Source organism: Colias eurytheme, chromosome 17 (assembly GCF_061535395.1).
Source record: "Colias eurytheme isolate Ceu_HAF_F1 chromosome 17, ilColEury1 Martin Lab GWU primary, whole genome shotgun sequence".
NCBI classification, from domain to species: Eukaryota; Metazoa; Arthropoda; class Insecta; order Lepidoptera; family Pieridae; genus Colias; species Colias eurytheme.
In genome coordinates, this window is record NC_142996.1 from 6627972 (window position 1) to 6634261 (window position 6290).

Genomic DNA, 6290 nt, shown 5'->3' on the forward strand with positions numbered 1-6290 from the left:
TTGTTATTACATATCGAAGACACCGTATTTGTTGATCAGTTGCTTCATAGCTTTGTATGCAAGGCAAGGGATATGAAATACTTTTCAATGATGCAATGGAATGTATCATATAAAAATTATAGTATTGTATAAAGAATTTAATTACTCTGACCAAATCAACCGCGGCTACTAGTTCATTCGGGATGAAAAAATGTTTAGATTGAGTCATTAAGTGAGTTATCTTGAGTAGCTTCATTAATCTACTTATTTAATATTATAAATAAACAGACAAAAAACAATCAAATCGTTACACTTTGAACTTATAGTATAGATAAGTACATATATCTAACGTATACAAATAACCCTTAACACTATAAAGAATTAAAATTGCAGGATTTTAAAAGCAAATATTGACAAAATATTTCATAAAGAAAATGAAGACATAAAAAAAACTCAACAGTATCATGAAAATCTATAAGATGGTAAAATACTAAAAGGTCATCGGTATGAATAGTAGAAACTTTAAAGGTCGAAGGTTATTTATTATTACAATAAAAGAATTATAATTATTTTCTAGATAAGAGTTTAACATATTATGGAATTACAATTTTTAAACAGTACCTAATCAAAATAGGGTCACGTAACTTGGATTGATTATAGTCCAGTAAAACTTACAATGTATGTATGTTAATGTTACTTACAATGGGCGTAAAATTTTATGAGTTTTTAATCTTATTGCATACTTTGATAAAGCTTATAAGCCCCTGTTAATTCCATAATAATAAAATATTGACTTTATATCAAATTATTGACTAACAATTAATCTAGTACTATTATAAAGGCGAAAGTTTGTATGGATGTATGGATGTATGAATGTTTGTTACTCTTTCACGTAAAAACTACTGAACCGATTACAATGAAATTTAGCACACATATAGAGGGTAACTTGGATTAACACATAGGATAGGTTTTATCCCGGAAATCCCACGGGAACGGGAACTATGCGGGTTTTCCTTTGAAAACGCGGGCGAAGCCGCGGGCGGAAATCTAGTGTTTTACTATATTTATTGTTCAGTCTATCTCCAAAATCGTTTGATTTTGACGAAGAGTTTCTTTGACGAGCATAATATTATCTTATAAAGTATATATATATTATACACGGAGTAAGTTTTGGTTTCTTTAAACTATTACTCCAATAGTTTAAAGTAACCAAAACTCCTTAACTTTTATACTATAGAAAAGAGTAAATATATACTCGAATAAGTTTTATATGAATCGGCTTCACCAAGAAAAAAACATTCTATGTGTAAATGGAATAATGAATCTCTACAAATATTCATCCCATTGAATATACATATATGTATAAATAGCGATACTAAGATTTTGCTCGATCGATGGTCACTGTCGTTTTCTTTGAACCGCAAAAATAAAAATAGCTCCCGTTTAAACTTTTGGACGAGAATTTCTTATGAATGAGGGAACAAACAAAGTACTTAGATTACTAGAGATTACGAGAACTTTAAGATAAAAAAAGACAGTTACGTGGCACGTACCTACAACTTACAAGATAAAAATAAGTTGACAATAATGATTTTATGAATAAAAAAATACAATATGTTTTTCTATGTTACAGAGTTTAGTGACTTTATGTGCTAAAAACAAAAAATAAATATACATACAAAATAAAATTTATGTATGATCTGAAGCTCAGATATAATATGTATTATAGTTTTCTATGAAGGTATTATAATAGCTCTACCTTGTGCTGGACGTGCCCGACCCAATTTTTATCAAACTAGATGTAACCCGCGGTTTCACTCGACAAAAGAAATTCCTTAATCATAATCATAAAACACACTTTCGCAATTGTAATATAAGTACTTACTTACGGATTATACAATGAATAAATATTCTTTAACTATTAAGAATAGTCTTAGTAGTTAAAGAATATTCATTTTTATAATATAGATATAGATCCAAAATATAAAAATGAATCCCAAAATGTGTTGGTAAGCGCATAACTTGAGAACGGCTGAACCGACTTCGATAATTCTTTTTTTATTATATTCCTTGAAGTACGAGGATGGTTCTTATGTAGAGAAAACGTAAATATGTACCACGGGCGAAGCCGGGGCGGACCGCTAGTAAATAATAAATATGTATATAAGACATCGAGAGCTTAATGGAATAATTTTTTATTTGATCAATGTTATGTAATGAGATAAAATGTTTATACATAATAGGCAAGTTTTTCAGTTTAGTTTTTGTTATTAAATAGGTATTAACACCAAGTTTAGACTTTCTAAACAGAGTAGAGAACCGTAATAAAGTACGTATGTATCAAGTTTCTCTACATTTTGTGAAAGAATCTTTGTACATGTTGATTAGAAATACAAATTTTCTTTTATTTAAGAAATAAAATAGGTACACAAAGTACAAACAGACACAAACAATATTTTTCAATGATCCCATGTGATTTCAAAAAACATAATAATGTATTTATCTATAAAATATTATAGGTTCATCTAGTTTCTAGATGTTAAAAGTGCTTTACTAATGTGCATTTGGAACTGTCACGCACCGACTTCAGATACCTGTATATTTATTCCAGTAAAATGTTTTCGGGGCATCGTAAATAACGATTATTTATTATTGACAGTATTAAAAGCTCTGTTTATAAATATTCTTCTGTAATAAAAAATAAAGGGGAAAGATTTGTATGATGTCGAATTGGCTACAAAGTACTGGACGGACTTGGATGAAACTTATTGATAGAATAGGTAACACTTTAAAAAAACTTATATTAGTATCTTTTATCTAAAAAGTATGAAAATGAAACTCTTATTATAAGATCAACAGTTTTTCATTCATGAAGGTTAATAATAATAATTATAAATTATTCCTACATCGATACTAGATTCAACAACATATTAGTAGTATACATGAACGGGATATCATGTTTCCACTACAGAAATATTATATTATGTACCTTGTAGTTAATTCCTATTATTTACTAGCCACTTATCAAACAACCTTCAATTCCTGGACAGATTTCTGAATGATACTGATTATTACGAGTCCTCAGGTATAGCTGGTAACTATCACTTACTATAAGAACAATTTTATATTTTTTTTGCTAATGTAACTAAAGTAATTTGAGTTTTAATTTACTATGTTTGTTAGTGGTGGATACCTATATCACAAGTTTACACCTACCATAGGCACCAGCTTTCAACACCTAAAGCCTGTTTAACGGAATCTTAAAAAACTGTACAAATGTGGAAATAAATAAATAATTTATTTATTTTATTTTTTAAGCTTTTGTCTTTTTGAGTAAAACAAAGAATATTCTCCTATAAGCTGTATATATTTCCAAAACGCATCTCTCATCCTAAGCTATAGCGATAGCTCCGATTACCCCAAATTTGAGATCATTTGAATAATGGCAAGCATAAAAAAGACTTCCTTGCAAGCTCCCATAATACATTGTTATAAGCTTGAGCTTATTCGCAAACTTATATTAAAGACGTAACTTGAGACGATTCCCGACTTCCAGGCTTGTTTTTATTATTTATTCTATTGCCATTTTATATACCTCCAAGTCTTTCGAATCCTATATGTCTATAAACGTGTATTTTTACAACATAGTAAAGTTTTATCTGATATAATATGCTTATAATAGTACATTTTCATTATAATCAGGGCACTCTTTAATTAATAATTAATACATATTGACCTACATTACATTACATTGAAATAAATATTTACACTAAAATGTCGTGCGTTCCTCTCCAAAAAAAGAAAATCCAGGTTCTGGCAGCAATCCAAAAAAGTAATTGAAAACTAACAAGATTACTTCAAACGCCCTCACACACCCTCCCATAAAACATCGATGGCACAGATAATATTCTATTCGATAGTCACAATCCCGCCAATGTAACATAGAGTATAAAACTATTTTTTTATAGGTACAATTCCGCCAACCTTAGGGCGTATGCAGAAAGAAAGCTGGAAACTTATAAGCGCTTACCGGTGCCATATAAAATTTGTCTTGGTCTGCTTCAACCTGCTTCCTCTGTGTAGAACGAACCAGCGCCGGTAAGCGCTTATAAGTTTGCTTTCTTTCTGAATACGGCCTAACACAGAGTATAAAAGTATTTTTTATCTGTGATGTTTACTGCTTAGCCCTAGTTTGATAAGTGGAACAACTTTACATATCAATCTACGAAGTGGGTCAGCGACCAGCGTCCTGGCTTAATTACGCCACGTCAGCCATAGAACCTCTCAGATAACGCAAGATATTTATCATATCGTGTATACAGAAGCTTATAACTACAATTAATTTATGACCAAGTAGGTATAAGCACTATAATAATTGTAGTAAATTGTACCAAATTATGCTAACGACTTAATTTTATATTAAGATTGGTTTAAACAATGTATACTATTTCTTTGCTAGTATTGTATTTATTATTACTTGAGAAGATCATTCATTAAAAAATTTGCTTGCATTTAAAGTCTTCTACAAAAATGCATCCAAACATCTATGTATGAAAAACATTTTTGTATTCTAAGAATTTACTTTTGTCAAAATTGACTTTTGTCAAACTCGATATACTATACTAGGAACCTAAGGAATGCATTCTAAAAATGGGAACATAAAATCCTTGAAACTTTATTGTTTCTTTACGGGCATTTAGAAAATACATCAAATCTACATTGTTTTCGTTTACTCATGTGAGGTTCCTGCATTAGAAAATTAAAGACCATTATATTTTTTATGACTCTCTTCAGAGGTTCCTTCGGGAAGGTTTTTTAGGATTATTTCATTTATTACAAAAAAAAAAATTATTAAGGCCTCTTTACATTATATGAAGAACATCCACTTACAGCATGCTAGTTCAAAGTTCGATCCATCACCTAACTAACTAAATAATATAATATTATAATATTAATGTTTATTAATAAACATTTTGTTTTGTGAGTAACACTAGATACCTGAAACGTTGGTTTGTACCTACGTTAAAAAATAAGAATATTACTTCAAAACTTGTCTAATGTAAACAAACAATAATTCCATAAGCGTCGTAAATCCTTGAAGAATTTGAATAAAAAATAAACCTTGTAATTTTATGCATTTGTAATAAAGATTAGTCACCGTTTGAATGAACTTGGCACATTTATATCGACGACATCGCGTGAATGCGATTACAGCATGGATTGGCACGAAGGGTTTTACTTTTTAAACGCATAATATCCAGGAATAAAAAAATAATAAATGTGTTTTGCGAAAACATTCAAATGCGATTCACAATAGTAATCTTCAGTTTATGTAATGGCTACACGACTTATTATATGGTGTTTCCGTGTAATGCAATGATTAAATAACCCTGTCTTGTTTCAATGCCAAACACCCACTCATAAGGATTTAATTTCGAATACTTTACTTTATTAAATACAGCCACTATTGTTCTACGTGGTTCTACTAAATATCATTTTCCACAAGTTATCAAACGTTGCATCTCTGATTTGAAAAATAACTAGGTACAGAACTTTTCTTTATTATAGTGTGGTGAACGGAGAAGGTGGTTCGCCTGATAGTAAGCAATCACCTCCGCCCGTAAACGTTTGCAGTGGTGGTAGTGGTGGCCTCTGAAAATGCATAGCCCACTTTTAAGGGATAAGAGAGAAGGAAATAAAGGAATGGACTACGAAGGGAGAGGTAGAGAAAACGGGTCTCTAGAATTAAGGAAGTCCAAACTCAAACTCAAACTCAAACATTTATTTATTCAATTAGACTTCTTCTAGAAGCACTTTTGAAACGTCATTAAGTACTTATTTTTAACATTTACCACCGACTCGGAAAGCAGTATCTACGGAGAAGAATCGGCAAGAAACTCCATAGTTGCTCTTTTTAATCATATCAGATTTACAATTTTAAAAATTACATTCAATATTATTAATCTTATGCTATTTTCCAAATAATTTTACCATCTAAAGAACGTACAAATAAAAAGTAACAAACATATTATAACCTAAAAGAAAAACACACATAAAACACTGATTTACGATGTGAGGAGATTTATTACACGCGGAAAATCAAGGGAAAAATAAATCGAGGCATTATTTTGATTATCCGCTGGCTACGAAAAACAAAACACACTTAATAGTGTTTTACATGTAAGCTTCACTTGATGGAAATAAATGATAAGTATCTACTTATATGTTATACTGGTGTCGGCATAATAGCGTAGGCTGTTTACATCCTATAAATTTGGATAACGTTAGATATATCGAAGGATATCTCACAA